Below are 20,474 nucleotides of genomic sequence, written 5' to 3' on the forward strand. Positions count from 1 at the left end.
AATTGCATATAAAGACTTCATTCAAACCTCTTAATATGGGATTGCAAAATCTGCAGGTTTGCCGAGTAGCTAAGGGGATCTGGTAAACAAACCTGGGCATAAGCACAGTGGACCTTGCTTCTTCTCACTCTTTAATCACTGGCCCTGGTTTGTTCACAGTGGACACCAATATTCAGGATTTAGAACAAGGTATTTTAAGAAAGAACAAAAAACATTGATGATAAATATTATTGGGATCACAAATCCCTTTTTTGGGGGTGGGGGCTAAGGTGCTGCACTGGTCCTTGTAAGCAGGCATCTGTGTACACATTAGTCCCGGGCAGGGGATGGCCAGGTGTCCAGCCACCCACTCTGTCTCAGGTGGGCCATGGTCCTTGCTGTACCGAGATGTCACTAGCATGTCCTCCCATGTGGGAGCTTTGCAGGGGATCCCCCCTTTACCAGTCAGCCCCATGCTCATTCTGTTTCTCACCAGACATCAGGTGGCTAGGATCATAGCTCACTGCAGCTTCGACCTGCTGGGCTGAAGCAATCCTCCCGCCTCAGCCTCCTGAGTAGCTGGGACCACAGGCTTGAGCCACCACACCCAGCTAATTGTTTGTTCGTTTGTTTTTGTAAAGATGGCTCATGTTATGTTGCCTAGGCAGACTGCTAAGCTTCTGATGGAGAAAAAGTGAGAAGCCGTCTTTGCTGGCTGTTCTCACCATCTAATGAGGTGTGAGCAGGGGTTTGGGAGCAGAGAGAGTGTGCAAAGGAAGATTTTAAAACATATCTTTGGTAAAGCAGTTACGGCCGGTATTTTGGGTCACGTTCTTTAGTCCTTGTGTTCCTTCAGTTTAGTCATGAAAATAGTTACATTGATTTGTTTGTTTACCAACATGCTCTGAGAAGTCAGTCAGGTCTTCGGTGTTTCAGAAGTGATTTTTGTGAAGGTTTATCGGGTAGGAAGATGGGTTAGGGAAGACCCTCTATGAGAGGGTCTGTAACGAAGAAGAATGGGCTGGTGACTCTCCCAGGAGCCTGCAGGGAGAGTTGCCTGGTTCTGACCAGCTCCTGTGTAAGCCCCACTCACCCATAGACCATGTCCCTTTTTGCTGGAGCCGGGGAGGGCATGGGACACCCTGCGCTGTGGGACCCTGACTCAGCCCTCATGCAAACAACCTGAAGCATCTCAGAGGCCTGCCCACCCCTCTAGGGCAGCAGCGTTAGAGTCAAAGAGCCCAGTGAGCTGGAGACATTAGCAATCGAGGAGTGCAGTCCTTAAAACAAAGGCAGGGGAGAGCTGAGGATGTTCTAATACAGTTTCCTTTTTCGAGTTAGAGACTGTCCTTGCATAAGCCCCCAGAGTTCCCTACCTCAGCTTAACAGGAGCCACACTTTTTTAAAAGTTGTGACTCAGGGCTTCTTGAAATACAATTTTTGCAACTCCAATTTACTGCTCAACAGGAGTTTTGGAATGTTACAATGGAGACTGAAGTTTAAATTAATCTAAAGTCTGGAAGAGCTTATATTTCTGTTCCAAAGATTTTTGAGGTTCTTAGGTAAAGGATATACCTGAGAGTGAAGTCATATATGTGATGTATGTGTAATGTTATATACATATATTAATATATTTAACTGAAAATTAAGTCTTATTTATCTATGCATCTGTCATTTATCTATCATCCAGGTATACCACATATACACACACATTATGAGGTCTAATTTTCACCTATTTACATGCAAGAAAATACTTTTTTCTTTTTCCTTTTTTAAAATATAATTTAATTTTATTTTAAGTTCCGGTATACACATGCAGGACATGCATGTTTGTTACATAGGTAAACGTGTGCCATGGTAGTCTGCTGCACCTATTAACCCATCACACAAGTATTAAGCCCCACATGCATTAGTTCCTCATCCTGATGCTCTCCCTCCCCTTCCCCCTCAAAAAGGTCCCAGTGTGCACTGTTCCCCTTCCTGTGTCCATGTGTTCTCATTGTTCAGCTCCCACTTACAAGTGAGAACATGCAGTGTTTGGTTTTCTGTTCCTGTGTTAGTTTGCTGAGGATAATGGCTTCCAGCTCCATCCATGTCCCTGCAAAGGACATGATCTCATTTTTTTATGGCTGCATAGTATTCCATGGTGTACATGTACCACATTTTCTTTACGCAGTCTATCATTGATGGACATTTGGGTTGATTTCATGTCTTTGCTATTGTGAATAGTGCTGCAATGAACGTGTATGTGCATGTATCTTTATAATAGAATGATTTATATTCCTTTGGGTATATGCCCTGTAATGAGGTTGCTGGGTCAAATTGTATTTCTGGTTCTAGGTCTTTGAGGAATAGCCATACTGTCTTCCACAATGGTTGAACTAATTTATATTCCCACCAACAGGGTAAAAGCATTCCTATCCTCCACAGCCTCACCAGCATCTGTTGTTTTTTGACTTTTTAATAATAGTTATTCTGACTGCCGTGAGATGGTATCTCCCTGTGGTTTTGATTTGCATTTCTCTAATGCAGTGATGTTGAGATATTTTTCATGTTTGCTGGTTGCATAAATGTCTTCTTTTGAGAAGTGTCTGTTTATGTCCTTTACCTATTTTTTGATTTATTTTTTCTTGTAAATTCATTTACGTTTCTTGTAGATTCTGGATATTAGACCTTTGTCAGATGCTAGATTGCAAAAATTATGAAAATGATTTTTATTGGTCACAGGCAACAATAGAAGGGACAAGACACTTTTTTTTTTTTTTTAAAAAAAACCTTTTAATTTAGGAATAATTTTTAACTCACAGAAAAGCTGTAAGAATAGTACAAAGATCACATCTGAATTTCTCCAATTTTCATGGTCATAAACCTTACAGGAAAAGGCTCTAACTCAGGATCACATGTTGCACTCACTTGTATCGCTTTAATCTTCTTCAATCTGAACAGTTTCTCAATCTTTCGTTGAATATTATGACCTTGATGTTGTTGAAAATTGCTGCCTCGAAATTTTGTAGAATATCCCTCCATTTGGTGCAGTCCAGTGTCTCCTCTGGATTAGAGCTGGTTTCCATGTATTTTCACTGAATTATCACATATGTGGTAGTGTGTTCTGTTACCTCTTATCAGTTGGCAGATTGATGCTGATTTCTCTCATGGCTTGTGACACTGACTTTGATCACATGATTAAGATGCTATCTTAATAGCCAGGCTCCTCCGCTATAAAGTTACTTTTGTTTCCATTTGCAATCAGTCAGTACATATTTGATGTGGAGATAACATTGAAACTATTTAAGGTCTCATTCTTCATCCATTTGCCTACTTAAGTTTTAACATCTATTGATGTTTCCTGCCGGAATAGAGGACTGCTGAGAGGTGTTTTTCAAATGTCATTTTTTTTTTTTTTGCATTTATCAGTTGGCATTCTACTGTGAGGTAGTTGTTTCTCTTTCATATATGCATATGTGTACATACGTGTGCATGGTTTTAAAACATTATGTGCGTTCTCATGAATTCCTGTTTTATTTTTTATTTATTATTTTATTTATTTATTTATTTATTTATTTATTTATTTATTTATTTTTATTTTTTTTTGTTGAGACGGAGTCTTGCTCTGTCACCCAGGCTGGAGTGCTGTGGCTGGATCTCAGCTCACTGCAAGCTCCGCCTCCTGGGTTTACGTCATTCTCCTGCCTCAGCCTCCCAAGTAGCTGGGACTACAGGCGCCCGCCACCTCACCCGGCTAGTTTTTTGTATTTTTTAAGTAGAGACAGGGTTTCACTGTGTTTGCCAGGATGGTCTCAATCTCCTGACCTCGTGATCCGCCCGTCTCGGCCTCCCAAAGTGCTGGGATTACAGGCTTGAGCCACCGCCCCCTGCCGAATTCCTGTTTTATTCAATGAGTTATAATGCATTGCTATCATTATTGTCTTGATGTCCAAATTACCCTGGATTTGGCCACTGACAGCCTCATCAGCCTGGCTTCTGTGTTTCCTGCGCATGTGCCCATTATTGTTTGAGCATATTCTCATTTTCCACCACATCAGGATACTCCAGGGCCATCTTGTGCTTTCCCTGCTAACCCCTGAACCAGGCATTTTTCCTTGCGGTAATGAAAAATGCTATTTGGAAGCCAAGATCTCAATGTAGGTGTGCCTTTGTTACCAAGGGTTCCTTGTCCCCAGGTATCTTTGGCAGATAGCATTAGGAAATATATTTCATCATCTATCTCTGTATCTCCACACACATACACACATCGATACATATATCTGTAGTTCTTTCCACATTTATCAAGTTAAATTGAAAACCATGAGTTCACACCAACGCCTCCCATTTCAGGCCCATAGCACTCATTCATTCCAGCTTTTCCCTTTTCTGCATTTGTGAGGCTTTCTCCCCACAGTGAAAGACTGGCGCCACCATGCCCGGCTACCAATGAAGAACTTAACTCCTTGTTTACTATTTACTCAATCCCCTCCCAGAGGCTAAGCTTCCACCTTCCACCCTGCTGGGTGGCCATCTATTCAGACCCCTGGGACAGCCCAGGCCTCTGCCCGGCTGCCTCACAACTCCGTCCCCAACTTTCTGGTGTTTTCTTTTGTTTGTTTATAATGTGGGAGCTATGTACTATAAGATGTGTGAAAGACTTCAACAGGAAAATGAGTATTTGCAGCATTTTAAAACCTCAGAATTCTAGAGAAGGCAAGAATGTTAGGACTAGACTATTAAGAAGGAAGCTGTGTCTGGAAATTAAGGCAGGCTTGGGTGTTGGGGGTCTCTATCCCAGCACCCCAGAGGTCAGCAGTCAGCTGTGCCTCGCGGAGATCCGCAGGCCCCCTTCTATGCTCCATATTATAATTTGAAGATTGGTATTTATGCTCTGTACAAACAATTTCATTAGCAAACTCAGATTAATGACAGTTGTGCCTTAAGTCTTACAGATTGTTTAATGGATGGTTGTTGAACCTATTAAAATCTGTAGCAATTAAAATAGAATCTGTCTGTTGAATGAGATAAAGTTGCTATTCTGTATTTGTCTTAATTCTTTTGTTCTCATTCATTATCTTGCAGAGCACACTCACCCTGTGTCCTAGAGACATTCTCAGGTGTTTAGGTCAGGGGTTGCCCTGCCATTGGGAATCTGAAGTACTCCTCTAGGGTGTCTTCTCTGGTCTGGCCCTGGTAGGAACAGATGCTTGAATGATCTATCTGGAGAAGACACCTGGGAAGAAGCCAACCCCTAAGAGAACACTAGAATCCCCTTTTTAAATACAAAAGGGGAACCTGCACTCTTGTGTAACAGGTGCTGTAGCTCCTGCAAGGAGACGGCAGCAGGTGAAGGACAGCGTGCTCCCAGGGTGCCTGGCAGGTGCGCGGTCACCCTACACAACTGCTGCTGAATGCCCTACTGGCCCCAGGGACCCCAAATGCTCCCCAGCAAGGCCTTCCTGCCCTCCTCTTCTAGGGAAGGCAGGCCAGAGCTGGCTGCAGTCATTTATGTGGAATGCAGGCACAATTCAACGCAGGCAGGAGGAGCCCCCCAGGGTGCCTCAGATGAACTGCTAGTGGCTCACAATTAGGAAGACTTTCCAAGGGAAGGGAGGAAAGAGGACTGTGTCTGGATGAGGGGGAAGGTGTGAAACCAAGACCTGGCAGCCTGGGGGTGCTGGGCTGTCTGAACTATGGGCCCCTTTCACCTCCCCCATGGTCCTGGAGCCAGCCTGCTGTGGGCCTGGGGAGCTGTGGGAGTGCAGGAATCTGCGTCCTGGTCACACTTCTGACACTTGGTTGTCCTGGTCACACTTCTGACACTTGGTTGACAGCAGGTGGAGGCTGTCAGCAGGTGGCGGCTGGAGGATTACCTGGGGTGGGGAATTCCTACCCAGTCCACTTTTGAAATTGGTGCTCAGGGGCCCTGCTGCTTGAGAGGCTGACCTTGGGGACTCCATGTGACAAGAGGTAAGAGAATAGATGCTTTAGGGTGTGTGACCCTTGTGAAGCAGGCCCCGTGAAAGTCACTCTGCATTTATTGGTACTCACAGAAATCGAGTTTAGACTCAGTGCTGTCTGACAGAAATAGAATGTGAGCCTCAGATGTACCGTTAAATTTTTTGGTAGCTACACTTTTAAAAGGTAAGAAAGGAACAAGTGAAATTAATTTTAATGTGATATTATTGTTATCCCAATATATCCAGAATATTAACCTATTAATATTAATCAAGTCAAATTATTAAGGAGATACTTTGCATTTTTCTTTTCATACTAAGCCTTTGAAATCTGGTGTGCATTTCACACCCAGAGCACGTCCCGGTTCACACCAGCTGCATTTCAAGGGCATACCCAGGGAATGAGGATGGGCTGGACTCTTTACATTTTGGATCTGACTAAAAATGAAGAGATGGGCTTCCAGAGACTGTGTGTCCAAACCACAAGTGACTAAACCCTGGTTACGCTGGGAGAACCTGGGAGGCAGCTCATCAAGAAATGTTATCTGTCCATCATTACAGCAGTCAAACCATGATACTGGATTGTAAAGTCCTCTAGGCCTTTTGTGTGTCAGGGGGTGGGGGGCAGGTGGGCAGCTGTGCAATAATAAAATATGGCTCTGATAAAAGGTCTTAGATCGAACTAAAATGAGCTGAATGCCCACTACTAGGTTTATGAACTGTGTCTACACAGTTACACCTTCCTAGGCCAAGACAGGAGTTCTTTACTGGTTGACAAATATTTCACCATCTTGTGTAGTATTTTTATCAGAAGATTACAGATGTTTTGGTTAAAACACTACACAAGGTTTAAAAAAATACTACACAGAAGGTTTAAGATGGAACACTTCGTGACATTATTTCTAATATTTTTGTATATTATGTAAATTTAAGACTCAATCTTGTTGTGAAAGACAGAATATGCTGGATGATTAAGGAGATGATTTATTTAGGCTGTTGGAATAGGGGAGAAGTTTCATCAGTGAGGGCTCAGTGAGATTCATCACTACCAGGGATCAACACTCACTCTTCCCTTTAATGCGACCTTTACACTCACATTTCTCTTCATCATTTTAGGCATTCATCTTTCAACAAGATTGGCTTTCAATGTATTAACACTCTGGACTGTGCCACCACCTCTCAACAGGTGATTGAACTGATTCACAGGAATACCACCAGCAAAAGTCCTGGTAGAGTGTTTCTCAGACCCACTTCACCTCACTCAGGAAGATGATGACTAACCTTGGTGAATATTGTTCACTAATGATGATCTTCATTCCTCTTGAATAAGAGGGGAGAATGACAAGGTTGAACTTTATCTTGTCCTACAATACAACAATTGATGGTCAAGAAATCCTCCTCTACCCTCAAAGTAAATCATCATATAAGACACCTGCTTTTATGTTTATTGCAGCACTATTTACAATAGCAAAGATATGGAATCAACCTAAATGTCCACCAACACCATCAACAGGAGACGGGATCCAAAAAGAAATGTGAGATATACATATACATGTAGATATACATATACATACACATACATACACACACCCCCCATAGAATACTATGCAGCCATAAAAAAGAATGAAACCATGTCTTTTGTAGCAACATGGATAGAACTGGAGGCCATTATCCTCAGTGAAATAACTCAGAAGAATAAAGTCAAATGCTGCATGTTCTCACAAGTGTGACCTAAAAATGCATACCCATGAACATACAAAGTGGAAGAATAGACCTTGGAGACTCAGAAGGGTTGGAGAGTGGGAGGATGGGTGAGGGATGAAATACCACCTACTGGGTACAATGTACACTATCTGGGTGATGGTTACACTGAAGGCCCAGACTTCACCACTTTGCAATGAATGTATGTAAGAAGCCTGCACTTGTACCCCTAAACATGTTATAAATAAATAAGATATCCTCATCCTCTTCTACCGTTTTGTGATCTGAGAGAGAAATGGACAGCCCCACAGGACACCCTGCCCTCCCATATTCCAAGATAAGACTCTCCTCTAGCCTGGCTCAGAGGCTTGGAAGACCTGGCTCCTCTCCCTTATGAATCCCAGGAGACTCTAGATAACTCCCTGTTTAACTGCTTTAACATCCCGGGCTCTTGTCCTTTCTCAGTGGGTTCCAAGCCACTAGGCAGCCCCATTCCCTGAGTTTCTGCAGTTCCCGAGCCAGGCTGCTGGTGTTCTTGTGATGCTGTGCACAGGTATGGTTACCTCTTGACAAGGGTGTGCATGACCTGATCATTCTGCTCAACTTCCTTCTGACCTGTCCAGGGGAATCCAGCCCATGCAGGGTCTGCTGTGGGGTGGGGCTCTGGGAGGTTTGGATCAAGTCCAAAGGCTTCAGCTCACTGAGCTTCTGCCATCCTAGGCAAAGGCAGCCTGGAGTTCAAGGGGATCTGGACATCAGGCTTGAATTCTCAGTGACACCAAGTCAGGAGGGAGGGAGAAAAATGGAAACTGTTTGCTTGGAGAGTTTTAGCCAGACACTGAGGGAAACTGACAATCTGAGTAAGGTGATAGGGTCTGATCTAATTTATAAGTAGGTATCAATACCTTCTTCAAAGTAGGAGGAAGTCAATTCTTTGCCAGATAAGAGAGAGAATGCATATTCATCAGGTACCTCGATTTACAAAAGGAGGGAAGAAACAGTCCACAGGCAGGGCCAGAGTTCGATAAACTCAGGTAATGCTATAGTTTTCTACTCAAACACACAATTCTCTTTAGTGATCCCCCTTTTGATTAAAGATAATATGAAAGAAAGCTTGTTCTTGATCACAAAATAAGGCTGGTTTCATTAGATTTAGCCTACTTATTTATGGAGGTGTTGTAGGAGTGTTAAATTTGCTGGCCTTAAGTTTGCTGTTCTGGACGTTTTCATAAAGAATCTCAGATTGGATTTCTTTTTTTTTTTTTTTTTTTGAGACGGAGTCTTGCTCTGTAGCCCGGGCTGGACTGCAGTGGCCGGATCTCAGCTCACTGCAAGCTCCGCCTCCCGGGTTTATGCCATTCTCCTGCCTCAGCCTCCGGAGTAGCTGGGACTACAGGCGCCCGCCACCTCGCCCGGCTAGTTTTTTGTATTTTTAGTAGAGACGGGGTTTCACCGTGTTAGCCAGGATGGTCTCGATCTCCTGACCTCGTGATCCGCCCGTCTCGGCCTCCCAAAGTGCTGGCAGATTGGATTTCTTAAAGCCTCTTGATGCTAGGCAGGCAAAGCTAGATCAAACCACTAGATTTCACTTGAAATATCTATAAATTTGGTCAAATTCTTCTCTTCTTGAGGTCCCCACCCAAGCTGTCCTAATGTTCTTGGGCTGTCCAGGAAGTAATCTTTGCTCATCTGTAAGGCTGAGAACATATTTGCCAGGTACCACACCAGTATTCCTGGGAGAGTTTGTAAACATTGGCTCCTTACAGTCAATCTTAGTTCCTCAAAAGTGTCTGTTCATATCTTATTAAACGACCATTATTCTCAAATACGACATTTCAGTCATGGCCTTTGTTATGGAACCAGTGTTTCCAATTTTGTCTTGTTACAAGGAGGACAGATTCTTATCCAACCTAGACAAACAATTATATTGCCATGAAAAGTAAGAACACTCAATAAAAGTTCTGACTTCTGGAGGGCCCAGACAAGGAGAATAAAATATCACTTATAAATGCTTTATTTCCACTTACAAAAACAGAGTCTACTAAATTGTTAGTTCCAGATAGCTTAACTATCTGTAAAAACACTTACCTTATGTATTCAGAGAATAGAATATTAAAACATCAATAACATTCTAAGCAAAAACCACAGTCGTTCCTCATCTGTTCATTCAGTCGTATGCAATTAATTCTTGGATCTTGGGTCAGCAGTCTCACAAATTCATCTACTTCTCAACTAGAGTCTTGGAAATCCTGACTCAATCCACAGTCATGGTTTAGGCAATGCCATCAGAGATCTGCACCTAAACAGAAACCTTTTCCACAGGGTTCTGAGAAGACTCTTTTTTGAAACCATAGCACCTTGGCCTATAGCTGATTGTAAAGCTTTCAAAGAAGCATCAGAGTAAAAGAAAAAAAAAAAAAAAACTGTGTAGACAAAGAAAGACTTACAATGGCTGTGGTTACCTTATTACTGACCATATTCAAAAGTGAAAGTCTGATGAGAGTTCATGACAAGAATGATCCAACCAACAGGGAAATTGTGCTGTTGCTGTGGCATATGTAAAACACGGTAGTAAAATCAGTCCAAGTAAACTTAGATAAAATACCCACAAACATGGACAACCCCATTTTCAAAGAAGAAAGGCTGTCACATCTAATTTATTAAAATGGATTAACATGATCTTTGTGGAGACAATATCTTCAGATACAACACATAATAATACTGACATAATATATTAGAGCATATAGTTAAAATATATCAAGAATATATGAAGTGCAAAGAGACTCAGGAAGGAGCAGGTCCTGAATGTCTGTACATTATAAAACTTCATGGGTAAGTGATGTGAAAGCCCCAGTTGAAAACCACTGACTGAGTTAGAATGGGAATGATTAAAAAGTCAGGAAACAACAGATGCTGATGAGGCTGTGGAGAAACAGAAACGCTTTTACACTGTTGGTGGGAATGTAAATTAGTTCAACCATTGTGGAAGACAGTGTGGTGATTCTTTAAGGGTCTAGAACCAGAAATACCATTTGACCCAGCAACTCCATTACTGGGTATATACCCAAAGGATTATAGATCATTCTACTGTAAAGACACATGCACATGTATGTTTATTGCACCACTATTCACAATAGTAAAGACTTGGAACCAACCCAAATGCCCATCAATGATAGGCTGGATAAAAAAATGTGGCACATATACACCATGGAGTACTATGCAGCCATAAAAAAGAACGAGTTCATGTCCTTTGCAGGGACATGGATGAAGCTGGAAGCCATTATTCTCAGCAAACTAACCCAGGAACAGAAAACCAAACACTGCATGTTCTCACTCATAAGTGGGAGTTGAACAATGAGAACACATGGACACAGGGAGGGGAACATCACACACTGGGGCTTGTTGGTGAGTGGGGGGCAAACCATATCAGGTGTTAAGGAAATGAAAGAAAATTGTTTTCTTGAGGTGGTGGGGTCAGGACTGAGTTGAATCCCCAGTGTGCAAGGTGAAGGCACCAGCCTTCCAAATGACCGTCATGAGAATAGAATCCTTACCAGCTCCTGCTGCCTGCTGCTCAGTTGTAAGCCAAGCCCTAAATGGGGCTTTCCATGCAAATTTAATTTAATTACCCGAGGCTTACCTTACCCAAGGTTGCATGTGTCTGTGGCAGAGCCGGAAGTTCAGTCTGTAAGGTCCATGCCCTTCTCGATACATGACATGATTTCAAATGGTAAACTTTCTTCCCTGAATCTCCTACTCCAACACCTCCCAACTTCCTCTACCTCTGCTCCTAGCCCCAGTCATTGAGGGCTGTGCTAATTTTGACTTGGAAAAGTAAGGAATCAAAAACCATCACTTCAAAGGCTGACCATGAGGGCTGCTGTGAGGTGTTCAGGGGGACAGCATGAGAGCTTCTCCCCCTGGAAATGTTTTCCAGACTTTTCCAGAGAAGGAGCCCAGTAGACAGACGGACTGGCCCCCTTGGGGGATGTGCAGCAAAGTTAACTGGGTAGCCAGGTGCAAACTCAAATACATCTTGGAGGCCTTTGTGTCAATCTTATAAAGGCCTCTTTGCAGTGATATTATTGTTTTCTATCGTGTCGGCTAATTACTCAGTAAATAAGGTCCTTTAGGAAGTAGTGCTATATTTATCCAATGGCCTTGTGTCTTTCCATGATCCCTGAAGAAAACCTAGATGAAAACTTTTCTAGCACTTTCCTGTGGGGCCCAGCCCCAAGTATGTTCTCAGGAAGAAATCGATAACCTTCATTTATTCATGCAGCAATCATTTGCTCATTCGCTTGCGACTTCCTGTTGTCTGCCGGGCACTGTGCCTCCTAGTGAGTAAGAAATGCTGTCTGTCCCTAGTCCCTGGGGCTGGTAGGAGTGTGGCACAGCCCAGGGTCAGGTGCACGGAGCGGACGCGCCTAGCAGGGCCGGCCTGCCTAGCAAGTCAGGAAGGCCTTTTCAGGGTCTGGTTTATCTCAGCTGAAATGTACAGGAAGAGTAGACGTCAGTCAGGTGGAAACGGGCAGAGAGAGCACCGTCCAGGCAGAAGGGAGAGCGTGAGCAAGGGGCCGGTGGGACTGAGTGCTGCGCCTCACCGCAGAGGGGCATGAGGACTGTGCAGGGCACGGTGGCTGGGGGCGGTGCGGGTCGACAGAGTCCCCAGACCAGGTCTGGAGTCCGGGCGTTCCATGGAGAACAAGGAGTCATTACAGAGGCTCAGTGTCGCGTGGCGAAAATGAGGTTCTTCTGGGAAATTTAGGCTGCAGGATGTGAGTGGTCTCCAGCAGGGAAGGCCTGGCAGGCAGCGAGAGCTTCCGGACTGGACCCCAAGAAGGAGATCAGGCTGGGAACACGCAGATGGTACCGAGGCTACTGTGTCGGGTCAGATCTTCCAGGGTACTGGAGGAGGGCCGCGGCTGAGGGAAGCAGGCCCAGAGCTGCCAGCTCGGGACCAGCGGGAAGCCAGGGAGCAAGGCCAGGGCGGAGCAAGTCAGGACCCCAAATATCAGAGGCTCAACTAAAGTTGGCGTCAGCTGTTTTATCTGTTAATCAATATATTTTTCTTTATATTTCTTTCCATTTAGATTCTCCACTTCAGAAGATTTATTTTTTTTTTTTGAATTGACAAATAAAAATTGTATATATTTATGGTGTACAACATATTGTTTGGAAATATGTGTATATTGTGGAATGGCTAAATTGAGCTAATTAACACATGCATTTCCTCACATACTTTTTTTTGTGATGAGAACACTTAAAATCTTCTCTTAGCAATTTTCAAAGATAGAATATATTGTTATTGACTACAGTCACCCGTGTCCTACAATAGATTTGTTGATCTTCTTGAGATTTTGTATCTTGTCTTCCCAATCCCTTACCCCACACCCCTCCCCTAGCAACCACCACATTTTTTTCTTTTAGTTTTCTCTCATCTTTCTATCTATTAAAAATGCATCTGTTCTTTGATTTTGCTGAAGTTCTTTACAGAAGAGGGCCAAGAAGACAACAAACATCTATCATCAAATCTTGGAATCTGGAGAATTTTGTTTTCTTTCTTTCCTAAAAATTCCTTGAAAGAACAATAGCAAGCTGATGATTCATTTGAAAACAGTCATGCGCCAATTTTGGTAAAGGTTCCTGAGTTTCCTGCTTGATGGAGCGGTGGGGGGTGAAGGGCTGCACGGGAGAATGTTTTGTTAGTAACTGAGAGTCAGAATTAAAGAGCTGAGTGGATCCCAAGGAAATCCAACTTTATTTTTTCTGCTTTCCCCCACCCCCCACGAAGAGTTTATTCATTATAGGACTTCTTTGTAAAGTGATCTTTGTGTTCTTTTTGAGCTTGAAGTTATACTCAAATGTTCTTCTGGAATGTTTTCATTTTTCCTTTAAAATCATACATGTATTGACTCCCTGGAACTAAATTAAATGAGGCAACAAGGCCAGGAGAGAGTGGGCAGCTGGACATCTCTCTGATTCAAGGACTGCTGTGAGGTGCATGTCCCATGCTTTGGTCAGTCTGGCCTTGGGTAAGCTGTGGTTCACTTTTTAAACACACTTTAGGGCCATCCCTCGCCAGTTGTGTGGCCTTGGGCAAGTCCCTACTTCTCAAAGCATTAGTTTGTCCCTCTGTAGAAGGGAGAGAATAATATCTAATCCATAGGGTGCCCCAAAGATTAAATGAGAAAGTGTAGAGGCATAGCATATAATGAGTGCTCAGAAAGCCCAGCAGTTATTTTCTAAATGGACAGGTGCCAGGCACCAATGGCTTGAGCCTGTAATTCCAGCTACTTGGGAGGCTGAGGCGGGAGGGTTGCTTGAGTCCAGGAGCTCGAACCTTCCTCCCTGGCTTCCCGCTGGTCCCAGGCTGGCGGCTCTGGACTTCCTTCCCTCAGCTGCGTCCCTCCTCCCGTACCCTGGAAGACCTGACCCGACGCAATAGTCTCGGTACCATCTGCGGACTGGGAACCTCCGAGTCTGTGTTCCCAGCCTGACTTGGGCAACATAGCAAGACCCCATCTCTAAAAAAATCAAAATAGAATTAAAAATAAAATAAAATAAAATAAAATGTACAGGCCGTATACACAGTTCATATGGAAGGAAAATCTGTCACGATGGGAAAAGACTACCACTGACACATCACATTATATAATTATGGTGTTTCCAAAAACACCAAGATGTAGGCAAGATGTGGCTGTTTGCTTAGGTGAGGGTACAAACCGCAGGAAACAGGGGACTCTCCAGTAGGTTGGAAGCCCCATTTTGGATTGAAGAGTGAGATGCCAGGATGGTCCGAGGGCCCCCACAGGCAGCTGGCCTGCCCTAGAGGATACATTACACCCTCCATCCCCCGCAGGAGTCCCTGCCCTGCTCACCACTCTGGCTTGTGGCTAGGGCTTCTCGGCAGGGCCAGGTGTGTCCATGCCTGAGTCACTGTGGTCAGGGTTGACTCAATGTTCTTTTGTCTGTGGATATCGCGTGGAGTGTCCCTGTCGATGAATCTTGGGGTGAACTGGAAACTCCAGTCTGTGGGACCTCTTCTCCTGAGACATCCATAGTAAGAGGGGGATGGGGGCCAAAAGTCAGATGAGCTAGGGTAAGTTCAGCCTTTAGTGCACATAAAGGTTATATAGTGCAAGAGCACACACAATGTTCAACAAAAATTAATTTTGGTATTCAAAATATTTCTCACAAAAATTAGCATATGGGAATATCAAGGAGGTAGATGTTAAAACTCCTTGCCATCATCTCCTGCGTCTTTACACACGTGGTACTGGCACAGGCTGATGCACTGAAGGTGCTCTCATGCTTCCTATCTGTGCTGCTCACCCCCCAAGACAGCCTACCTGGCCCTGGGTAGCCTCTCTCACGCATGTCATTTGCCTTTGAAGCAGATTTGTTTTGGATGGTCCATGTGTTCACTATCAGGCCACTGTGATGTCGTTTTAGGGCCATTGCCCTCAGGAGCTTGTCAGCCTGATTGGGAAGACAGAGGAGTTTAACAGGTACTGAGGCAGGAGAATAGGATCTGGAGGCAGAGAATGTAAAGCTGTTTCACCCCAATTTCCTAGAACTAAATTGAAAGGAAAACCGTAACTTTCCACGCCTAAGTAACGAAAGGACCAGAGGCAGCTACTCCAATCCCTCACATTTTCTGTGTGGCAGATTGAAAATTGTCTCTGTTTGCAACTTTGTAACTTCATCTTAGCCTCTAATTGGTTGCAAAAAGCAACAAATCAGATACTTGCATAGGAGTGTGCCCTTTGTAACTCCACTTCAGCCTCTGATTGGTTGCTTTTGGCAATCAATTGCAGGCCACCACTTCATTTACATGAGGTGAGCATGAAGTGGCCAATGGTCTAGACAATATTCTGTCCCGGCCCTTGAGCACTGGTCGGCAGGCTCCCACACTGTGGAGCGTACTTTCGTTTTCAATAAATCCCTGCTTTCATTCTTCCGTTGCTTCATTCTTTCGTTGCTTTGCTGTGCATTTTGCCCAATTCTTTGTTCAAAATGCCAAGAACCTGAACAACTTGCGGTCAAGACCCTCTACCAGTAACAGTGCTATAACAAAGGCAAACTCAGGTGGGGAAATTGTGAACAGAGGGAGGAAGGCACAGGTGAGACTGGGGGAAGTTGTTTTGGGGGGAGAAACCAGCAGGTGTGGGGCAGGAGGTGTGAGTGTCTCACTTTCCATTTCATCTCTGACCCCTCTGTGTCTCACTGTACCACGCATTGTTCAGGACATCTGAGTGACCCACGACACTGCGGTTCTATTTGTACCCACATTGTAATTTGCCACTGTTCAGCAAAGCTCTCTGCCAACCCACTGTCCTGCAAAGGGCCCAAGACCAGGTCCCACCCCCACCTCCACCCCGCCATGAACCATACTAACTTCTCTGCATCTGTTCTCTTCCAGGAAATGGAGGCAATGACTTCAGCCCTGGGGGACTAAATGGCATCTTCTATGTTGAAACCACTTTCAAAGTTTTCAAAACTATACACCCATCATGTATCACTAATACAGCTTGATATACTAGGGATCACAGTCCTGACTTCAACTGTGAGTGTCATATCTCATCAACATGGAGAACACATTATGTGGTGTTTTACTGTCATGAACGAAACTTTCTGTTTGCCCAGGAAAACTGGCAGATATTAGCATTAATCTGATTTTTCAAAGAAGTTAATTATTTCCCAGAATAAGTCACTGTGACTTATCCAAGGGCCTTGGTTGGTGGGAAGTAAAGCCCAGACTGCATTCTTGGAGCTGCTAGCCTTTGCCAGCTCATTGCAAATTGAGCAACACTGATGAACCCACAGTTAATCTATGGAGTCAAATGTAGCTGGACACAAATGCCTGGGGATTTTCCCTGTGAGATTCTCTTGCCCTTCTGGTGATGGTGAAGGACAGCTCCACCCATGGCAGGGGTGGTCACTAGTCTCTGGCATTTACTTGACCTCATGGCTGCCATGAACACCAGGCACAGTCTTTGCAGGAGGCACTGCTGCCTTCAGCCTGCCTGGCCTGGGGGCACAGAGAGGAAAGGGATGTGGGCTTTTGCAAAAGGCCCCTGAGAGCAAAATCTCAGCTCTAGGGAAAGACTGATGGCAAAGGCTTGAGTGCTGGATGGGCGAGGGGGATGCTTTCGTATCAAGTTTCACTGAGTAATGAGGCGTACTGAGCAAAATGCACTTGTCCTTGGAATGTAAGGCACACACTCGGCAGACATAAAGTTATAAAAAGGAGGAGCTCCTTAGTCTGCTGAACTTAAAGACTCTTTATCTTGCCTTCCTGCTGTTAATTCTTTATGGAGACTTCCTCTTCTCCATTTCCCAGCGTTCTCCATGGGGATGTGCTTGAGGGAGAATGGGCAGTTTAAGAGAAAAGAATTCTTCCAGAGTGGGTTGTGGAGAGCACTGGAGAAGGTCTGGGCTGGAGCTAGATACTTACCTTGGCTAAAGATAATGTGGTGTATATACACAATGGAATATACAGCCTTGAAAAAGAAGGAAATACATCATTTGTGACAACACGGATGAACCTAGAAGGTATTAGGCTAAGTGAAATAAGCCAGGCACAGAAATACAAATACTGCATGACCTCACTTATATATGGAATCCTAAAAAGTCAAACTCACAGAAGCAGAGGGCAGAATAGTGTTTACCAGGGGCTGGGGGTGGGAGTGGGGACATGGAGACTGAAGGAAAAAAAACTCTTTGAAAATGATCCATCAGACACACTCATTTGTGATTTCCCCACAATTGTGGTGCTCCAGGGAATCTTAATGATCAGTTACTGAGCCCTTAGCTTTGTGCTAAGCCTCACTCACGTTCCCAACAGTCCTATAAGATATTTTAAGATTATAATCGCCATTTATAAGGGGCAAATGGAGCTCGGAAGTCACAGAGTATGTAGGGGAAGGCGTGCTGATGGTAAGTAACACAGCTTCAGCCTCCTCTGATCCTGGGGCCCCTCTGTCTGTGAGCTCCTGCTCCCGTGCCTCCTGGCCATCTTCCCAGGCAGGGGCTAGGGCTTGTCAGGCTGTACTCCGCCAGGTGGGGATATACAGGCACCTCAGGAGCTTATTGCCAGCTGTCTGGACGCCAGATCCCTACTGCCCCATTCATATCCTGAGTTCAACAGGTCAGCGTAGGGTGTCATTCTCTATTGCTACATTTCCCAGGGAGCAGAGATAGCAAAATATCTCAGCACAAAGATTATGTATTTCACTAAGAAATTATAATTTCAACTAAAATCGGCTGGGGCAGTGGCTCATGCCTGTAATCCCAGCACTTTGGGAGGCTGAGGTGGGTGGATCACAAGGTCAGGAGATTGAGACCATCCTGGCTAACATGGTGAAACCTCTTCTCTACTAAAAATACAAAAATTAGCTGGGAGTGGTGGTGGGCAGCTGTAGTCCCAGCTACTTGGGAGGGTGAGGCAGGAGAATGGCATGTACCTGGGAGGTGGAGCTTGCAGTGAGCCGAGATCTCGTCACTGCACTCCAGCCAGGGTGAAAGAGCGAGACTCAGTCTCAAAAAAATAAAAGTAAAAAAAAAATTCAACCAAAATCTTTCCCCACCTAAATCCGATTTAAGCAAATGTAAAAAGTACTATTTTAAAAAGTCAGGCTTAATGGGCTGGAAAATTTTTCATTTTGTGATAGTTTTATTTGGACTTTCCACAATATTGATAGAGTACTTAAAATTGCAACATTTGCTTAAGAGGGGATTCCCAAGATTAGATTTTTTACTAACCAGTTATAATTTCAACTTAGGTCTGTCCTAGCCAACTCTCAGACACATGGCTGGGGGCTTCGCCTTCCTCCTGGTGGGCAGAGTCCATCTGTGGACACATCTGCCCGGCTGTCTTGCTGGTGTCACAGGAAGGCTACAGAAGGGAATGACTGGTCTCCCATCAAGATGCACAATTTACAGTGAAAAATTGTAGGGGAAATATTCTTGATTGAAAAGGGGATTTCTTGTGTTTATCTACTTTGGCTAAACCTTCTATTGGCTCAGCCTTGGATTTGTTGGATGTTGTGTGGTGTTTCTAAGGCAAACTGGCTGATGAATTCTCTCTCTGAGCTGATCATGATGGGAAAGTATGTCCCTTGCATTCATCCAGCACACTGAGCTTTATTTGCATTGGACAAGATCTAAAATGGGTTATTCCCCAAAGCATTCCAATAACAGATACAACTCAGAGGAAGCTCCTTACCTGACAGGCCAGCAGCTGGGTGAGGGAAGCAGGACTTTGAAGCCAGGTCAGACCCCAGTTTTGTCGCCTGTGAGCTGTTGCCTCAGCTGTAACCCAACATCCCCGCACTGAAGTTTCCCCATTGGCAAACAAGCAAAGCAATAGTGCTCATCAATTAGTGCTGCTCGAGGTTTAAATTAGAGAAAGTGTGCAAAGCACTTGGAAGAGCACTTGGCTTCCCTCTAGGATTGTGCATGGAGGTCTCCAAGCTCTTCGTGTGCTGTCCCTGCAAGGAATCTGCTTGTTTGCAATGGTTAGAATACTAGAGGGACTCTCATACCACTCTCATGACAGACAGCCAAGCAGGTGGAGCAGAAGGACGGACTCTGGAGGACAAGGAGGTCGAAGGTTCTGGATCAGTTTCCTGTAGCTTAACAAATTACCATGAACTGGGTGACTCGACCCAACAAAAATTCATTTTCTTACCCATGCAGAGGCTGGCAGGGTTGGGTCCCTCTGGGCTTTCCAGGTGAAAGAGAGTCTGTTCCTTGCCTCTTCAGCTTCTGGTGGCTGCTGGCCTTCCTGGGCTTGTGGCCACATCACTCCAACCTCTGCCTCCCTGGCCATGCAGCCTTCTCTGTGTTTCTATATCATAGGGACAGAGATTATTGCATTTAGGGCCACCCATATAGTCCAGGGCAAATTCCTCCTCTGAAGATCCTTAATCACTTTCTTTTTCCATGTAAGATCCTGTTTACTTCGCTGCATGTATCTCTATGTGTCCCCTCCACGTCTTCTAAGGACAACAGTCATTGGATTTAGGGCCCAGCTTAAATGCAGTATGACTTCATCTTAATCACATCTTCAAAGACCCTGTCTCCAAGTCAGGTTGCATTCTGAAGTTCCAAATGGACAGGAATTTAGGGGACACTATCACCCCCCTACAGTTTCCATTTGTGGGTGGTAGTGCTCAGTGGATTTGTAACTAAATGCTTGCTTTCTCAATCGCTCTCTCCTTGGATGAGCAGGGAGTGTGCCTTATTCCCAGGACTTAGCAGTTATGCACTAGGCCTCTAGAGATGTCTGACAGAAGGATGCATTTAATTACTGAATTGTCCACATTTTCCTGTATTAACTTGGAAACTCTGTTGCATATTTACTCTTAGAAACCAAAGGCAACCAATTTATTTTATTTTTATTATTTATTTATATTTATATTTGTAATTTTATTTTATTAGTAGTAGTTTTTTACGCTTTCCTCTTAAAAAAGGAATTAGTTTTGAATTGCAGATTAGTTCTATTGGTAATGCTCTTCATGGATACAAATACTTTGCCCTCCATTTGGAACTGAAAAGCCCAGCATCCCACAAGGATGAACAGGCACTACAGCCCGGTGCCTGCGGAGTATTCAGAACGCGGCAACCAAGGAAACCACGAAGCCTCCTCGGCGGGCTCCTCTGGCAACAGCCTCCAGGTGCCGTTCCCTGCTTATGGCCCCATCGTTGCGGGGGGCTCCGCACGAGACGGCCCTGGACTACTGAGATAGTGGACAGGAGGGTCTCCCGAGAATGTCCAGTGTGGGCATGCAGTGCAGGGGAGCCCGCCGGAAGGGAAGGGAAAGGAACCTGAGGCAGAGAAACGCC

This window comes from Chlorocebus sabaeus, chromosome 8 (genome assembly GCF_047675955.1).
Source record: "Chlorocebus sabaeus isolate Y175 chromosome 8, mChlSab1.0.hap1, whole genome shotgun sequence".
NCBI classification, from domain to species: domain Eukaryota; kingdom Metazoa; phylum Chordata; class Mammalia; order Primates; family Cercopithecidae; genus Chlorocebus; species Chlorocebus sabaeus.